The sequence below is a fragment of the Dendrobates tinctorius genome, unplaced genomic scaffold, assembly GCF_039654945.1.
Source record: "Dendrobates tinctorius isolate UK_male_01 unplaced genomic scaffold, ASM3965494v1 ptg000070l, whole genome shotgun sequence".
Taxonomy (NCBI): Eukaryota; Metazoa; Chordata; class Amphibia; order Anura; family Dendrobatidae; genus Dendrobates; species Dendrobates tinctorius.
Genome location: NW_027361738.1, coordinates 66,125,439 through 66,145,948, shown reverse-complemented (window position 1 = coordinate 66,145,948; position 20,510 = coordinate 66,125,439). Strand labels below are relative to the sequence as shown.

The window sequence follows — 20,510 nt, the reverse complement described above, 5'->3', positions numbered from 1 at the left end:
TCTCTTTAATGAGTCATCAGAAAATTGCCTGTTGATTAAATCAGAAATATCTCATGTACAGTACCATGGAATCAATGGCGCTATATAAATAAATATTATTAATAATAATAATAATAATATCTGTTCAATGTATTTTTAGCAAATTTATGGCATTTTGCTTTTTTTTAAAAAAAAAAACCCTAAAGTAGTTATCTTAAAATTATCATACTGGTCACTAGGGAATTTTTAGACTACATACTACCTGTCCTTTCAGGAAAATTTTTCAGCAGGCTCCTTATCATCAGAGGCAGGATTACAATGACCTGTAACACCTTCGATACACAGCTGATAACACAGGATCCACCAATAATAATAGGTGATGTCACAGCTTATCTCCTCCCTTAACAATGACCTTTGCACACGCTCATTAGATGCTTCAATACAACACATGGGGTCAGAGTCTGGTCACTGTGGCTAATGTACATGTTTTATTTCCTAAAACAATAGTAAGGTAGAGTCTAAAATGCCTCAGGGGCCAGTGTGAGATTTGAAAGATGTCTACTTTTTAAAATATGGAAAAATAAACTTGATAATTTAAAAAAAAAATTCACAAAAATCTGATAATTTTCTGATGACGGAGACAATAATAAAGCGAGTACTATCTTAATTGACAGACTCAAAAAATACCAAAAAAAGTGACTATTTGGCCTCTTTCAGGCAGGTATTCATTGACGTAAACTTACAATGAGTGCTGATGCTTCTCCAGTCACCACGTTTTTAGAAGGCTCCAGATTAATATTCTTCTAGATCCGTCACAGATTTTAATGAATTATGGCATGAAAAAAAACATCACATTAATAATAAAAAATATTAATAACATTTTTGATCGCCCGTCTCTCACTAGATCTACTAAGCTGTGTGATTCTCCCTTTGGCCTCATACAGTTGTCCATTTTCGCGTACGTGTGTTTTACGGATAGAACCCTATAATTTATGGGGCCGTTCACATGTCTGGGTTTATTTTTTGCATACCCAGTGTGTGCCAAAAAAACGTAGATATGTTCGTTTTTCATCTGAGTCATGAATCAAGCTTTCCAATGCAAGGCTATGGGTCCGTGAAAAACACAGACAGCACATGATGGATTCCATGTGTCATCCAATTTTCCACTGATCACTTGTTCCACAAAAAATTACGGACCTGTGAATGGCCCCATAGACTGTCACAGGTACGAGTGCTATCTCTGAAAACCAAGATACGTGAAAAATTGGACGTGTCATCTAGGCCTTATTGTTAGTGTAACGCAGGGTGGGGCAGGTCCTCCAGAGAGAGAGACGCACTTTATAATTCCTCTAACTTCTGGAAAAGAGACGAAACAGAACTTTCTAATGAACCTTTTACACATAGGCCTGTGATGTAGACAAGAAGGCATCCTCTACGTCTAGAGGAAAGAAGGTTTAATCCTATTCACAGATGCAGATTCTTTACTGTAAGAGTAGTGAGACTATGGATTGTTTACTGTAAGAGCAGTGAGACTATGGATTCTTTACAGTAAAAGCAGCGAGACTATGGATTCTTTACTGTAAGAGCAGTGAGAGGACGGATTGTTTACTGTAAGAACAGTGAGACTATGGATTATTTACTGTAAGAGCAGTGAGACTATGGATTCTTTACTGTAGGAGCAGTGAGACTATGGATTCTTTACTGTAAGAGCAGTGAGAGGACGGATTGTTTACTGTAAGAGCAGTGAGACTATGGATTATTTACTGTATGAGCAATGAGACTATGGATTGTTTACTGTACGAGCAGTGAGACTATGGATTATTTACTGTAAGAGCAGTGAGACTATGGATTCTTTACTGTAAGAGCAGTGAGAGGACGGATTGTTTACTGTAAGAGCAGTGAGACTATGGATTATTTACTGTATGAGCAATGAGACTATGGATTGTTTACTGTACGAGCAGTGAGACTATGGATTATTTACTGTAAGAGCAGTGAGACTATGGATTCTTTACTGTAAGAGCAGTGAGACTATGAATTCTTTACCGTAAGAGCAGTGAGAGGACGGATTGTTTACTGTAAGAGCAGTGAGACTATGGATTCTTTACTGTAAGAGCAGTGAGACTATGGATTCTTTACTGTAAGAGCTGTGAGATTATGGATTCTTTACTGGAAGAGCAGTGAGACTATAGATTCTTTACACGAACAGCAGTGCGACTCTGAATTCTTTGCTGTAAGAGCAGTGAGACTATGGATTCTTTGCTGTAAGAGCAGTGAGACTATGGATTCTTTACTGTAAGAGCTGTGAGATTATGGATTCTTTACTGGAAGAGCAGTGAGACTATAGATTCTTTACACGAACAGCAGTGCGAATCTGAATTATTTGCTGGAAGAGCAGTGAGACTATGGATTCTTTGCTGTAAGAGCAGTGAGACTATGGATTCTTTACTGGAAGAGCAGTGAGATTATGGATTCTTTACAGGAAGAGCAGTGAGACTGTGAATTCTTTGCTGTAAGAGCAGTGAGACTATTGATTTACTGCAAGAGCAATGAGATTATGGATTATTTACTGTAAGAGCATAGAATCATAGAATCGTAGAGTTGGAAGGGACCTCCTGGGCCATCTGGTCCAACCCCCTGCTCAAAGCAGGATTCGCTAAATCATCCCAGTCAGATGTCTGTCCAGCCTCTGTTTGAAGACTTCCATTGAAGGAGAACTCACCACTTCTCGTGGCAGCCTGTTCCACTCATTGATCACTCTAACTGTCAAAAAGTTTTTTCTAATATCTAATCTGTGTCTCCTCCCATTCAGTTTCATCCCATTGCTTCTAGTCTTTCCTTGTGCAAATGAGAATAAAGTTGAGCCTTCTACAATGTGACAGCCCTTTAGATATTTGTAGACAGCTATTAAGTCTCCTCTCAGTCTTCTCTTTTGCAAACTAAACATTCCCAAATCCTGCAACCTTTACTCATAAGACAGGGTTTGCAGACCGGTCACCATTCTGGTCGCTCTTTTCTGAACTTGCTCCAGTTTGTTGATGTCTTTTTTAAAATGTGGTGCCCAAAACTGGACACAATATTCCAGATGAGGTCTGACCAAAGAGGAGTAGAGGGAAATAATGACTTCACGTGATCTAGACTGTATGCTTCTGTTAATACATCCTAGAATTGCATTTGCCTTTTTTGCTGCTGCATCACACTGTTGACTCATATTCAGTCTGTGATCTATTAGTATACCCAAGTCTTTTTCACATGTGCTGTCACTTAGCCCTATTCCTCCCATTCTATATATGGTTTTTTCATTTTTATTGCCCAGATGTAGTACTTTGCATTTCTCCCTGTTAAAAACCATTCTGTTAGTTGCTGCCCACTTCTCCAGTTTATTTAAATCTTTTTGAATCCTCTCTCTCTCTTCTCTAGTATTAGCTATCCCTCCTAGCTTTGTGTCATCAGCAAATTTAATCAGTTTACCCTCAATTCCTTCATCTAAATCGTTGATAAAGATGTTGAACAATACAGGGCCCAGGACAGAGCCCTGTGGTACCCCACTTGAGACATTCTTCCAACTGGATGTGCAGCCATTTACGACCACTCTTTGGGTCCGATCACTAAGCCAGTTATGAATCCACCTAACAGTTGCCTTGTCCATTCCATACTTAGTCATTTTTTCAATAAGGATTGTATGAGAGACTTTGTCAAATGCTTTGCTGAAGTCAAGATATACTATATCTACAGCATTTCCTTGATCCACCCAATCAGTGATACCGTCATAGAAGGAAATTAAGTTAGTCTGACATGACTTATTAGTTACAAACCCATGCTGACTCTGTTTAATCACTTCATTCTTATCCAGGTATTGACATACATGTTGTTTAATAATTTGTTCAAAGATCTTTCCTGGTATAGAAGTCAGACTCACCGGCCTATAGTTGCCTGGGTCCACCTTCTTCCCCTTTTTGAAGATAGGAACAACATTTGCTCTTCTCCAGTCTTCTGGCACTTCTCCTGTTCTCCAAGAATTTTCAAAGATTATGGAGAGGGGTTCAAAAATTTCTTCTGCTATCTCCTTCAGTACTCTGGGGTGTAATTCATCTGGACCTGGAGACTTGAATTCATTTAGGTTAGCTAAGTGTTTCCTCACTATCTTTCTGTTTATAGATATCCTGGATTCCTCTATTCCCTTAATAGGACAGTGAAGAACAGTTGATGTTACATTTCCTTTCTGAGAGAAAACAGATGCAAAATAGGAATTTAAAAGTTCAGCCTTCTCAACATCAGTAAGCAGTAATCAGCAGTAAGACTACGGATTCTTTACTGGAAAAGCAGTGAGATTATGGAACTTTCTGCCACATGATTTTGTAATGGTTGCTTCACTACTAAAATTCAAGAAAGGTCTGGACGCCTTTCTTGATAAGTATAATATTACAAGTTATGGGCACTAGATTCTGTGATGAGCCGTTGATCCAGGGAATAGTCTGATTGCCGTATATGAGTCAGGAAGGAATTTTCCCCTAATATGGAGCTATTAATCTCTGCCCCATGGGGGTTTTTTTTGCCTTCCTCTCGATCAACGTGTTAGGATATCGGTTGAACTCGATGGACTTAAGTTCTACCTTCAACCTTAAAACTATGAAACTCTCTCATTAATATTAACACTTTTCTTAATTTTCCTAAATAATGAAAAAATTAATTTTTCTCTCTTTTTACAACCCTTTTGCACAGTCCCAAGCTTTTTTTTTGCTGTTTCTTTAACTCCCATAAACGTCAAAAGGGAAAGCCAGGCACGTGTGACACCCCTCTCCATTTTATTCCCAAAGTCAGGAGACTTTTTTGATCAGACGTCAGGGACCCCCCATACATGTCAACAGTATGGTCAGTGATATTAATAAACAAAAAAATAACAAAATCGAAAAATGTAATTTTCCTGACACACGCTCTTTAAACAAATTAATTATACAGAGAAACGTCTCGTGAAAGCGGAATCCGTTGACGAGGCCAAGGTTAATGCGGCGTTTACCAAAAAAGGTTGTCACGGAAGTATGAATAAATCATAGCCAGGGGCCTATTAGGATGGAAACAGGTAAAGACTCTCATACATTTCCTGGAAGAAAATTGTGAAATTGCTAGAAATGTGGCCGCAAAAGGAGAAACGTCTGCAGGCCGTATTTCATTGTAGTCAATGTAAATATGGAAAAGGTCATGTGCTCGGAGGCTGACGGCTTCTCCGTAGCTGCCGGCGGTGGGACCATCGTATGTTGCTTGCATGCAGAATTTGGCTACTGTTGTGACGAAAGCGTTAGACATGTAGTATCCAGCTCCGCAGGAGTCCGGGACTCACCGCCATCTCATGGCATGTTATCTACCGCCCTGGAATAAATTACACCATATTCCGGTTATTGAGGGACTGTCAAGAAAAGACCTTGTTTGGCCTCATTTTTTTTTACTTTCCGACGGTGCAAAAACAGTGCAGGATTGTGCTGGTGTCCTGATTTGCCCCGGTTTCCTATTAACACCGTGTCTGCTGATGCAATGTCAGAAGTCATGATTTCTGCCTCTGGAATGACATGTGGGGGGGACTCATGGGAGACGGCATTATGTCCGCTGTTTTACGCTTCCATCATTTCTTTATAAATAGCATGGGGAACACGCTGGCTCATTTTACAGCATGCACCAAGTGTGGAAGTCACAGAACCCTGGCTGTCAATAAATGTCCACCCACCCATTGAAAATGCAAAAATTCACTAAACGGGAAGGTTTCTGACAAGGACTTTACAGGTTGAAAAATCCACATAAAAAAAAAAAATCACTTTGAGTTTTTGTTGAGTTTCTGAAGCTTCATATTTTTGCTGCTTCAAAAAAATGCAGCATCTTACAACTCCAGCAAAGTGGATGGGGTTTATAGAAACCTCATGACCACTGTGCGTAAACTGAGCTGTGGCGCCGGTTTCCAATCTGCAACATGTCAGTTTTCTCTTGCGGCTATGTTGAGTCTTGTGTGCAGATTTTCCCTGTAGACTTATATTAGACAAGACAATAGACAAAACATGGCACATCAACAAGAGGCAAAAAACGCAGATAAAAACGCATGTAAAAAAAACCCCACTAAAAACAATAAAAAAACGCAAGTAGTCTAATTGACTATGTGCAGAAATGGTGCAGAAAATCTGCAACATGAAAAACTCACCAAAAACTCGTGAGTGAGACTGTAGCCTAGGACTTAAAAAAACATATTTTGTGTGTATTCTTTGTGTATATGTATGGGCGGGTGCAGTATTTTTTCAGCTTCAATGTATTCAAATGTTAAATTTGGAAAAAATATTTCAAGCAAAAAACAGCATAAAGTGAACCTGTCATCAGGTTTGGCCGATATGAGTTAAGACCACCACCTTTCAGGGCTGATATACAGCATTGTATAATTGTATATGCCCCAACCTGACCTGAAAGAGAAGAAAAAGACCTTTAATTATACACTTAGACTGCGGGGCGGTCCTGTTCAAGGGGTGTCTCTGGTCTTGGTCCGGCACATCCCATCTTCTTACACTCATTGCCCTCTTTCTTGCTTCATGTGGCTGACGTGTCCCTACATCATCCACACAGTGTTCCCGACATCGCACACCTGCGCAGGCGTACTTTCCTGTCCTGTCTAGAGCAGAGTAAACTGCTTCAGGGCGCAGGCGCTGGGCATCTTTGACCTTTCCCGGCGCATGCGCACTGCAGTACTTTGCTCTGCCCTCAACGGGGCAGAGAAGTACGCCTATGCAGGAGCAAGATGCCGGGGAGACTACTGTGGATGACGTATTATCCACACCGGGATAATATGCAGTGGAATTTTTTTTTACATGGATTTGTGTGTTGAAATTTCCCTGCATAACACAGTACCAGCAAAGTGATTGAGAAAGTAAAGCTAAACAAGCTGCCCTCTGTGTACATAAGGAATTACACTATGTCTGCGCAATTTATGACGTATAGATAACTGTATGTCAACAGAAATCAGCCCAACTCTTTCGCTCACATGAACATTCAGCTTTGTTAAGCATTAATGTGTTTCCCTGGGGGAGAGTGGAGTAAGCTTCAGCTTAATTCACCTGGCAGCCACTTATCTGCCTACAGAAAAAAAAAAAGTATTGGGGAATCAAATTCAAAACGCCCCCATCTTTATCTCAAACGTCAACTTTCAGGTGAGAATTAGAAGGACTCCATTCACATTTAATGGGGTTCAAACAACTTTTATTCAATGTGTATTGCGGGCTTTACAGTTGTTTCATACAGGTTCAACTTTTTGGGTGAAAAAAATGATCTCTCTGGTAATATTTTCCGCTTATCTGCCTACAGAAAAAAAAAAATTGGGCAATCTAAATTCAAAACGCCCCCGATCTTTATCTCGAACATCAATTTTCAGATGAGAGGTAGAAGGGCTCAATTCACATTTTATAGGGTTCAACCAACTTTTATTTAATGTGTATGGGGGGCTTTACAGTTGTTTCATATATGTTCAATTATTTAGGTGACAAAAAAAAACAATCTTTCTAGGAATGTTTTCCAAAGAAAGATCATTCATACATTTCCAGTGGGAAAATGGGAGAAAGCTGCTGCCAGATAACTTTCACAGAGACGAAAAGATCTATTACTATTTAAAAAGCTGGATCCTTCTCTCCCCTTACATTACTATAGGAGAGTCAGAAGGCAACTATACAAGTTAATGGTTGGCAAAAAAAAATCCCAGTCAGCTGATATGGGGATAATCTGACTCCATTACTGGGCTGCAAATGTGGGGTTCTTGAGACAGCGTTTCTGTGAATGTCTGTATTGATCACCAAGACCTTCGTTAGATAGCTTCAACTCGTCTGCAGAGGCATGTGGGCAGATTTCAGAAGTTTATTCTCAGGGTGATTAAGTCTGTAAATTGTTTTGACTTGATACAATTATAGCAAGGACTTAAGACCTCAATACACGTTAGATTAAAGCTGAAGAAAATTAACAATCTCTCAACCAAAACGATTGTTCGTTAGTTAATAACTTAAAGCGCCACTCCAGTGGTTTTTTTTTGTTTTTTTTTGCAGTGCTGGAGTGGTGCCACTAATGTAAGGTTCCTGCATTTAGTCTTGTACTCGCCATCTGCTGGCTTCAGCTCTTCCCGGCGCCATGCCACCATCTTGTGACCAAAACTTCTGACTAATCAAAAGTCAGAGGTAACGGTCACAAGCTCTAAAGGCAAATGTGATGACACAGCATTTTATCTTAATTATTCTGACGTCTATTTTCAGTAAGCCAGGAGGCACAGACTGTTATCTGTATGTTGACTTTTAAATTTGTGTTTTTCTTCAGTTGATCAAGAGTCTGACTCTTCTTGTAGGTTGAATTGGTATTTGTAAATTGATGAATGGTTGTTATTTACCTCTAATATCAGTTCCTACAGTTTATTGTACTGTTACCTTTGCAAAACAGGTATGCAGGGTTACTGAACTGTGATATTTTCTGATATGTTGATTACACATTATACCAGGTCATGTAGTTTGTTGACTTGCAAACATTAAAGGATACACTAATTAATCAAACAATGCGAGTTACTCTCATCACCCCTTCCCCTTGACCTGTGAATAATGGCTTGAAGAACAGTTGTGAACTATAAAAAGGGATTTTCCTCTGTAACAATATACATCCAAGACATCCAAGAGATCCAGAGATCCACAGAACCAAAGTCTCTTTACAAAACCACAGCCAGGAACATATAACGTATAAGCCCACACACAGCCCCCTATATACAGTATGAGCCCACACACAGCCCCCTATATACAGTAGAAGCCCCCACATAGCTTCCAATATACAACATGCGCCCATACATTGCCTCTTATATGCAGCATGAGCCCCACATAGCCTCATATGTACAGTATTAGTCCACACACAACCCCTATATACAGTATGAGCCCTCACATAGCCCCCTGAATACAGGCACACATCCTATACACATAGGAAAAAAAATCACATATCTCACTCCCATTCCCCCAGTGCTCTGCTTCAGTCTCCGGTGCACTGACTCTCCTCACAGGAGACACAACGTAGTGACATCATCACATCTGCTGTCTCAGTCACACATGCTGATTGGTGGAAGAAGGATCTGAGGATTCAGATAACAGTGATATCAGGACCCAGGAGGGCATGGTGTGACCCATGGGCACTGTTTTCAGCCCCACTGCTTTCTTGTCCACATCCGACCCTCTTGCTGTTCCAGGCCATCCCACGATCAGTATTTTGTGCAGGTCTGATCTGAAGTGTATTGGGAAATCTTGACTCTTCTTGTCAGATCCGAACTTTTCGGATTTTGGCGCGCACGGCGCACCGTCAAAAGTGCGCAGCGCAGGTCAAAGCGCAACTAGCGCACGGCCTGCGCACGATCTGCGCACCCTATGCTAAAGATAGGGTGCGCCGATCGCAGGCGCCGCTGTCCGCTAGGAGGCGGCGCTACAAGCAAGGGGCGGGCACGCCGGGCAGAGAGCCGGCTCGGGGGCGGAGCTACCCCCGGCCGTGCGGGTGCTTAAAAAGCGCTAATGTGAAACCAGCCTTACTGCAGCAGACGTTTCATCAAACCTGTTATTTAAAAGGACACTTTTCATTATTTACCCTCAAGGTATATTAGAAAGTTGTAGAACTTTTCAAGTGAATGATTAAAATTAATTTATGTAGAACCAAAATAAACCTTTACAGGTGGGCGGAAAGACTTGTGAACATTCTCCTTATTCCGTTTAGACAGTAGGCATCAAACAAGGCTTCCATTGTTTCCAGAGCAGACACAGGATGATTCCAGGGAGACTCACAATGAATAAAGATGCCTCATGTCTTTATCACACCTTTGTAAGTGGATCCTTTTGTGTGAAAGCCTCAGTTTATAGGTGAAATAAATTTATTTGCTCAGAAATCAAGAAGAACTGCCAGTCTTTCCCCTGCCAAATGTGCCGTGCTCTCCCTCAAGCCTTGCTAACATTACTCGTGCAATTTCTCAAAGCCTGCCAGGATGGGATTTTGTAACCTGATTCGACTGCTTTTTAAGTTTACCCAGAGGCCTCAGAGGTTAACATTCCTGGATTTGTGGCTCTGGAAAGGTTTTTAAAGCATTTTTTCAGCATGACTTGCTCTACCCCACATAACAAAGGTGATGACACATTACCTTATCAGAGTTGATGGATTAAGTGCTTCATTAGTAAAGCTGGATTTCAGGACTATCTTAGACCAGACTTGAGAAGTCAATATGAGTGTAACTCCGGGAACCGTTCATGTCTGCTGGAGGATCTTCTGTATCTGCAAAGACACTTTGATCTAAACCATAGAAGTGGCATGAATCGAAGAGACAAGATAGATAGAAAATCATACACAAGAAAATAATTGTTTAAATGATGAATTATGCGATATTAAGGCCGGCCAAACACATCAGGGCCGCTCACATCACCGTATTATCGGTCCTACTGCAATCCAACAAAACACCGCATCATACTCGGGCCAATGTTAGTCTACGGGGCTAACGTCCTAATTGTTTTCTTTGACGAAGTCAAAAAAGTCACGGCATGTCCGAGTTTGATCCAATGTTCAGATCTCACTTGGTCATGTAAGTCAATGAGTGCATGGAAAACATTGAACTGCACCATGCACTGACACAATGGAGAAGAGAAGATTTTGTTCTCCATCTTCTCATCATCCGAGAGAGTCGGATCACACTATGTTGACACTCTGATCAGAATTTGACCCGATTGTTTCAAATGAGAGAATCTACAGACCTTTTTACCCTGGCATTGAATGGCTGTCAACTGATAGATTGTTTGGCTAGAGCCATCTCAGCCAACTCTCCCATATCTCTCTCTGGTCCAAACGAGAGCTCCTGTGTTCTCTGTAAGAAAGCCACTTACTAACACGTCGGCTGGCGGCTTTTTTCAGGATGAACAATGCGATCGGGAGTCTGAAATTGTACAGGCCTGATTGGTATCACTCCTGAGCATCATTTGGCCTGCACCCCTATACATAATAGACTGGGTGAACACCTCGATATCGATGGGTTTGGCCAACATAAGTCCAATGTATATGTCCAGCTTTACTCATGACTAGAGTTGAGCGACTTTGGTCGGATCGGGTTTCATGAAACAAAATTTGTTTCAGATGAAACTGGTCCGACTAGGGCAAAAAAAGTCGGAGTTTCGTCAGAAACCCGACCCCAATGCAAGTCAATGGGAAATAAAAGTCTGCATTGAGCGGATGACATTCATCCACTCAATGCCGACTTTTATTCCCCATTGGGGGATAGCCATGGGTACAGCCATGGGTACCAGATTTGCACCAGGTTATGCTAACCTGTATGTGGGCAAGTGGGAGGAGCTCCACATTCGTCTGGGCGGCGGCCTGTGCGCGGATCTGGTCCTGTGGCTGCGCTTCATTGATGATGTCTTTTTCATCTGGGAGGGAGGTGTTTCTTCTCTTCAACAGTTTTTAAATAATATTAATAAAAATGAGTTTTATTTACATTTCACTGCTACCACTAGTAAGGTCGGTGTAAATTTTTTGGACCTCAATATTTTTGTTGACTGTGGCAAAATTCAAGCTTGCACTTATAATAAACCCACTGATTCAAATAGTTATATCTCAATGACTAGTTGCCATCTCCCAAGATGGCTGCTTAATGTCCCGCGCAGCCAATTTATGAGAGCACATCGTAATTGCTCCAGCCCCACACAGTATGACCGTGAGGCAAATACTCTTACCAAAAATTTTTTGGACAAAGGGTACGATTATCAGCATTTAAAAGATACCCAAGTCAAGGTGAAAGAGATTCCTTGGGGTCAATTACTGTGTACTAACCAATTAATAGAGGAAGAGGATCCTAAAGAAACCGAGCAGATAACTATACCAATCATTACACAATATAATTCAAATATTCACTTATTCAAAAAAATTGTTAATAAACATTGGGATCTTCTAAAAGAAGATAAGATGATTGGAGATAAATTATCCCAACATCCGCGATTTGTGTTCAAAAAGGCTAGAAATTTAGCCAATATTATTGCCCCTACAGTACGGAACTCTATTTTTCCAAGTGTTACTTTGGGTCCTTTTAAGGAATCAGTAAAATACTTTTTTCCTTGTAAATAGTGCAAGGTGTGTAAAACACTCAATCCTACTAAACAGCAGAGTGTAATTTCAAATGATAATATACAATTTCCAATAACAGATTTCATTACATGCACTACTCAAGGCGTTATTTATTTTATAGAATGTCCGTGCAGAAAAATGTATGTGGGACGCACTAAGCGGCCACTTAATAAGCGTATAGGGGAACATCTTCGCAATATAAGATCTAAGTCTGACAATCATCCTCTATCTAGACATTTTTCCTCTGTTCACAAGGGGTCTTTGCGGGATATTAAAATAATGGGTATCAAAAATGTCCATAAACACTGGCGCAATGGGGATTTTATTAAATTAATGTCAAAAGAAGAAACCAGGTGGATTTTTGAATTGGACACTTTAAAACCGAGGGGACAATAATGAGGTGGAACTGTTTGGTTTTGATTAACATCATCTGTTTGTACTAACTATTCATTGCTGAGCCAAGGGTATTTAACCCCATCGACTGCATGATGAGCCATCCCTGTGGAAGGAATCCGTGCTATTCCGAAACTAGTTGGAATTTTGGCTCAAGCAGCACTCTTGTTATCAGACATCACGTGACTGCGCGCCTCACGTGATCTGGATTATCATCGCAGGTCCTGCCCGACTCAAACCACGCTGACCGCGGGTGTCTACAATCTATAATGCGGCTGGTATGCTGACCGCCGTTGGACTGTGTCTACTTTGGTGAGCAATCATTTATGCTCTTTTCCCTGCTCTCACGCCATTCACGCGGGATCTATCACTATCGGAGAATTATCGGACGTTTGCCTGCACCTGGAGCCTGTTACCGGCCGGAACAGAGCTCGATGTTTTATTTGTTTTTTTATCTACTGATTGAGAGACTTTCTAAACGATTAGCAAGTATATGCCGCTGGCTTCTACTGCTTAAAAGTCCGCTCTCAGCGGTGAATCTACTGCTTAAAAGTCTGTTCACATTAAGGGACTGTCACACTAAGAGATATCGCTAGCAATATCGCTATAACTTGTGACGTTATATCGATATTGCTAGTGACATCGCTGTGTCTGATACTTACCAACAACCCGCTCCCCCGCTGGTTATCCCTGATCGCGTGAGAGCGTCCTGGACCGTTTCTCGTCATCAGCTTCCTGCGGCGCTTCCTGTGGAGAGACCAGCGACGAGCGTGGAGCAGGGCGGGAGGACGCAGGATCACCTGGTCTCACAGGTAAGTAGCGACCCCCGACCCCAGCGATGTCGCTGGTGAGATCTGCCTGTGTGGCAGCTCACTAGCGACCACTTTGCGATGCACCAGCGATCCTGACCGCGTCATATCGCTGGTCGGGATCGCTGGTACATCGCTAAGGCTACTTTCAGACTTCAGGCTTTTTGTAACGGCATGATGCGGCGAAAAACCGGACTACCGCATCTGGCCGCAAACGCAGGCACCGGATCCTTCTTTCTGCCGGATATATTCCAGGCAGAGAAGGTCTTCCGGGCATGCGCAGTGTGGAAAACCGGTCCGGCGTTTGGAAAAACGTTGCATGCCTGATACCGAAAGCCTGAAGTCTGAAAGTAGCCTAAGTGTGACAGTACCTTTAGTGAACCACCGGGCGTTCCCCACTGCACTCCTATTCAGAGGTAATAGTCACAGTGGGGGTATGTGCAAGTTACATTTATAGCACTTTATGGTTCCCCCAGTGTGTTTGTTTCTGTTTTTATTTATGTTTGCATAGCTATATGGTAGGTGTTTTTAATTATCTATTAGAACGCAATACCGACCATGCTCTTAGTCACTAGAGTCTAACCCGGACACTTCACACTTTTTTTTTTTTGGATATGACTTTGCATTTTCAGATTTAAAACTTAAGTTTTGCTTTGTCTTTTTGTAGTCTGATTCATCAATACTCAGTATCTTCTAACATCTAATGCTTTGTATTCAAAACTAAAGGAACAAAAAAGCGCAATAGGGTCTTATCTGGGTTATTTCTGGAGAAATAGATTAGAATTTACTCACCCTTTTTAGGAGAGATTCAGGCATGCGGAATCAGTAATCTGCTTGCTGCACGTCCAAAGGTCAGCTCTGTGACCACTTGAAACACCAGATTTCATATATATATATGTCATCCCCTGAGGAAGAAATGGTACACATTTCGAAACGCGTTGGGAAATAAAATGGATTAAACCTTCTCTTAAACTGGATTAGTGACTTTTATCTGGCAGCGCACTAAAGTCCAAGAATTTATTCCAACATCTAATGCTTATGAGTTCATTGCCTTGATCCTACAGGTAACTATATATATATATATATATATATATATATATATATATATATATATATTTTTATTCTCCATTGATTCACAGCACGAGTATCATTTTGTTTAAATCATATATATTAACTGTGGCTTATTTCCACTGTTCTAGAGTTGCCGGAGGACTCTGACACTTCTGTAAGGCTCTGTTCTCTGTTCACATGTCCAGTTGCCATCAGATCCAGTATTAAAAAATGGATGTTAGCAAAGCAAAAAAAGATGCAAAATGGAAATTAAAGTTGAATTGATCTGTCTGAAAAATCTGTTTAATAATGTTTACTTTGGCTTGCAGCTTTCATCTGTTTTTGTTCAATTTTCAACAGATCCCTCATCATAATGTGTCACTGAACACTTATGGGCATGTGCAGTGTCCTGGGCATGAGCAGTGCTAAAAAACCCAAATCATAACAGGCGGGTGATCATTCGTTATCATCCATTTCTCACAGACATCAGTGTTTAAAGGGAATCTATCACCCATTTTTTGTGATATCAGTTAAAGATATCACTCAATTGTGCGTCCCATAAGTATTCGAGCAGTACCTTTCATAGTCCCTGACCCCCCCCACCTTTGATGCAAAAATACCTTTTTAATCTGTCTTTTGATATATGCAAATCGCCACTGTCCGGTCCGATGAGCGGGGATTATTCTCCTTCCCCCTCCTGTCTTGCCCTACGCACTTGTTTCTTCTTATTACTGCGTTCATGTAGGGTTTCTGCACGAGCGCATTGAAAAGGGCCCTCGCGCATGCGCAGTATGCTTTGCCCAACTGTGGCCAAAGCAAAAAATTAGTATTGCGCATGAGCTGATATTTTGCATCACTTTCTATACCCCGGAAGTCTTCCAAGGCAAGCTGTCTGTTCCTGGACGCCGGAAATCTAACTGAAGTCCTGCACATTAGACCGGAAGCTTCGGATAACAAACCGTTTTTTTTGCTGCAGATCAGTAGGTATTCTACAGTGAAATATGAAGTGATAAAGCGTATGGAAAATCTGCAGCATTTCTGCCACATGTGAACATAGAAGGCTATAATGAATGGAAAAAAAGCTTAAATATTATATAATATCATCCATGCTTGGACTAGGCTCACATGTTTACCTATTTGGTGAATATTTTACAGTACCAGAAAAGTGCATGAGTTTTAGCTTAATATCATCCACATGCTTCATTTTATTTTATTGGGTTGGGTGGGGTGTGGGGCTGGGGACCGGTGCACAATCTGCACTAAAATTAACAATTTCCACTTTTTGAAAAATTTACAAAATGTAAATTTTAATTGCGGAAACGCATCTTTTTTTGGTGCAGATTTTACCCATGCATTTCAACGGGGAACCTAAATCCTCAGGTTAAATTGCAGGCCAGGCATTGTTTTGTTGTACTTTTTAGTAAGTTTCTGCAAGAAAGCAAATCATGAATTGTTGTAAAAAAAATGTATTCAGATTGTCTTTATTAAAAAATGTTATGGATTTCAGTTCAGAAACCTGGATGTAAAATCCGCACCAAATATGCAATGTGTGAACTGCACCAATGTGTCATTGGGCGCCGTATTATGGTTCCGTACAACTCCGAGAGTATATAGAGTCATAAAACTATAGTGATAAGTGTACGAGGCCCGGCTGTAACGTTATCAGGGCTGAACATCAGCGTGCAGGGATTATATCCTTTGGTTACAATAATCCGCACAGCTTTATTAACAGGACTTGTCCGCAGTTTATGTATCGGCAGGAATGTCGTGCCTCGTGCAGATTTTCGTTACGCTGGCTGTTTCTGTAATGTAGTCCAAATGAGATGGGATTAATCTGATTAAAGGCAGCTGAAGGGAAGGGGTTGCGGCACATGCGAAGATAAAATGGAAAATTAAAAGCAGAACTTGATGACGCAAGAAATGGTGAATTGCACTGTAAATATGTATTCACATACTGTACTATCTATCTATCTGAATATTATCTATCTAATACCTATCTACCTATTATCTATCTGTATATTTATCTAATATCTATCTATCCGCCCATTCATCTGTAAGAACAGCTGACCCGGGTGTACCTGATCATGGATCGTGTCTGGTCACCAAATGTTTGCTCTGGGGGGTTTATTTCCCCATTCATTGACTACTCAGCAGAGTAGTTACCATGTAATTCATGGCCAGGCCCATTCTCTCCTGATATGCCTGACATTTTCTTGAGAAGACACAAACCCTTTAACCACTGAATGCAGGATATATCCATTATGACGGGGTGCTAGTTACCAAACGATGACAGATATATCCATCATGATGATCTTGTGGGTGCTGAACAAGATCATGGAGGAAGGACGGATGTAATTCACAGCTCGACTCCCAATACAACTGCCAGGGTGAGATAAGTCCGACACTGGCAGATGCCATGGTCAGAAGAGACTTCCTTCATCTGGCACCCCACAGAGTGATCCCAGAGTGCTGATATAGGGGGCAAGTGGCTTCTGAGAGGATTTTCCGCCCTCTCCTCCTCCTTGAAGCCACTCACTTCTGGGTCTATCAATGTAGCAAGCGGCAGCCGCAGAGAAGAGCCAGGGAGCCAATTGCATCGGCCCATACTGTGTGCACACCTGCACTGACACTGTGTGTGTGCAGCCAAGCTCAGGCAATATCCGTACGCACACGCAGACATATGAGTTGAGTTACAGTAGCGCTTGCTTTTGGTAAGGTTGTACGGAAGCCCCCTGTTATGTGCCTGTCTGTATCTGAGCCTTGCTTCACTCACCCAGGTCAGCTAGACTCTACTGTGCTCCACGTCGGGACTTGCAGATGGTACAGCGTGCTCCCATGTGATTATCCTCTCCGGCCTATATAAGGCTCACCAACACACACACCTGTGTCTTCGTAGTAAGACTTTGATTTTGCTAGACTCTGGCTTGCTCTACACACCTTGACCTGCTCAACTTCTGTTTTTGGTCTCCTGGACATCTCTTGCCAGCCAGCAGTTTCCAGCATCCCTGGACCTGCTTGCCTATGGTGTCCTAACGTCTCCAACCTGCCAGTGATTTCCAACATCCCTGGACCTGCTTGCCTGTGGTGTCCTAATGTCTCCAACCTGCCATTGATTTTCCCACCTGCTTGCCTGTGTTCTCCTGGACATCTCTCACCTGCGAACGGTTTCCAGCATACCACCTGCTTGCCTGTAGTTTCATGGATATTGCCCATCTACCTGCTGTCTCCATCATCCTGCCTGCCTGCGGATTCTTGGACGTCTTCCCATTGCCTGCCTTTTCTTACATCCCACCTACCTGCCAGAAGCCCCCTCCCCCCCGGCTGTCGGTGCCCACGTGTCTCGTCTATCTGCTGCACCAACGCCCGTGGCCCCTGTGCCCACCCCGCCCTTGGACTGGGAGGATTCTGTTCACTAATATGTATAGGGCTAGTATGATTTTTATAGGCGCTAAGTCCCGTATATCACTGTACAGATAATTTAATATGCATATTGGCGGTGAAACACTCATTTTAAGACCCAAAGAGGTCTTGTTGCTTGGGATTAATTATACATTGATTTATTGACAATATTGCTGCACTTTTTCCTTCAGTAAAGCTCCTAATATTTCCTTACCAGAAGCTCCAACAACAATTATATTAAAGTGGATTTAAAATCTTTAAAAACTAACTGAAACCGTGATAAAAAAATGTAATACAGGTTATAAAAAAGTCAGCTGAAACTTTAAATTTATCGTATTCTGGAGATAATTAATCTGAAGTCGGCTGCATTTTATGTGAAGATTTTCTAAACCGTGAAACTGAGACTATTGATCGAATCCTTTTTATTGGTGCATGGAAGTGTATTTTTACCAAGAACCGAATATCTTTGAGTGCCCGGGCGCTGATTTATAGAGGCTGATATATTCCCCTCTGTTATACAAGACGATATCTAGAGCTGTTTATCTGCTGAATACTAAACACGACAGCCCGGGCTCCCGAGAGGAGCAAATAAAAGGGAGCTGGATGTTGACGAAAGTCATAAAGAGTATAATAGATGTTCCTTCCCCTAATATGAGGTTTAGCGGAGGAGCCTCTAATGTCTCAGTAAAATAATAGTTGGTGGAGAAACTGTGAAATTGAAAGACTGTTGGAAAATATTTGCTCCATTACATTTTATTTTAATAGCCTGAGTTCTGCCGAGTGGTGACGTCCATATGAAGCAGGGCGGTAGGGTTGGCGTTGTTCGCGTAAGGTTGGCCATGAGGGAGAAATCTCTATAGGCAATGAATAAACTGCATCAGACCAGAACCTATGTCGAATAAAGCTCAACAATTTATTTACACAGGCTGATTCACAAATAGCTTCTTCTCCCTCCTGTTTATTTTTCAAGGACCCTGTGGAAGCAATATTCTTAGCCATGACTTCCAATTTTTTTTATATCTACCTTAGGCTGCATTCACACATCCATGAGACACATACTACAGTAGTGTTATCCGTTTTTCTTCTCGGCAGCACAGTGAACCATAGGAATTTCATTGATCCATACACACATCAGTTATAAATATTAATGCTGAGACTCTCATTGATCCCAGGATTGTGACTCTGGAACCCCAGAGACCAAGGCTTCCAGGCCTCATTCTGAAAGGAGAGGAGTGCATGCTCGGCCACCTCGAGCACTGAAATCATCGTTCCCATAGTCTAGGGGTGGGATACCATTTTTGTGCCAAGGGCCATTTGGATATTTATACCATCATTTGGGGGTTGCACAAAATTATTAACTTGAAAATTACTCTGCTACATTTGGTCAAATAATTAATTAACTCACTCCTAACGTGATAACTGGAGCTTTTTCTCTTTAGTGCTACGTACAATGTTAGGTGGTATTGATGATGTGGCTACTCACAACTGCTTTTCCAGGTTTGTGTTGGTCTGGAGTACAGGTGATTCTTTGTGAAGATATGTTTTGTAAAGAACTCACTGCTGCAGTGTAATATATATCTGTAAGTCAGATCGAACATAGTTATGTATTACACTGCAGGTCTCCTCACAGTGGGAAATCCATCACTGCTCATTTTACATTTCTAGAACTCAAGCAGTGGGAGGTCTGCGATAAATTACATCACATAGGAGACCGAGACTGCAGTACATACATCACATAGGAGACACAAAGACTGTAGTACATACAGCACATAGGAGACACCAAGACTGCAGTAGTTATATCAGATAGGGGACACAGAGACTGCTGTATACACATTACATTGGAGGGGCAGGATGATATACATCACAAAGGAGACACTGAGGCCTAAGCATATATAACACATAGGAGACACAGAGACTGCTGTATATACATCATATAGGAGATGCTGCGCTGAAGCATATACAACACACAAGGGACACCAAGGCTGCTATATATACACATCATATAGGAGATGCTGGGACTGCAGCATATATACACTGCTCAAAAAAATAAAGGGAACACTCAAATAACACATCCTAGATCTGAATGAATGAAATATTCTCATTGAATACTTTGTTCTGCACAAAGTTGAATGTGCTGACAACAAAATCACACAAAAATCATCAATGGAAATCAAATTTATTAACCAATGGAGGCCTGGATTTGGAGTCACACACAAAATTAAAGTGGAATGTAATGTCCTTAAATCAAGTCAAAATGAGGCTTAGTATTGTGTGTGGCCTCCACGTGCCTGTATGACCTCCCTACTGTACGCCTGGGCATGCTCCTGATGATGCGGCAGATGGTCTCCTGATGGATCTCCTCCCAAACCTGGACTAAAGCATCCATCAACTGAACAATCTGTGGTGCAATGTGACATTGGTGGATGGAGCGAGACATGATGTCCCAGAAGTGCTCAATCAGATTCAGGTGTGGGGAACTGTTGGGCCAGTCTATAGCTTCAATGCCTTCATCTTGCAGGAACTGCTGACACACTCCAGCCACATGAGGTCTGGCATTGTCCTGCATTAGGAGGAACCCAGGACCAACCACACCAACATATGGTCTCACAAGGGGTCTGAGGATCTTTCTCGGTACCTAATGGCAGTCAGGCTACCTCTGTCGAGCACATGGAGAGCTGTGTGGTCCTCCAAAGAAATGCCACCCAACACCATTACTGATCCACCACCAAACCGGTCATGTTGAAGGATGTTGCA

The 20,510-nt window shown here is 41.7% G+C and overlaps 1 protein-coding gene across 4 annotated transcripts in view; it reads left to right on the top strand.

Annotated features, from left to right (window-relative positions):
- The window catches only part of KIAA1217 (KIAA1217 ortholog), an 804,298-nt gene that overhangs the window by 307,013 nt on the left and 476,775 nt on the right, over positions 1 to 20,510 (top strand). The window lies entirely within an intron of this gene.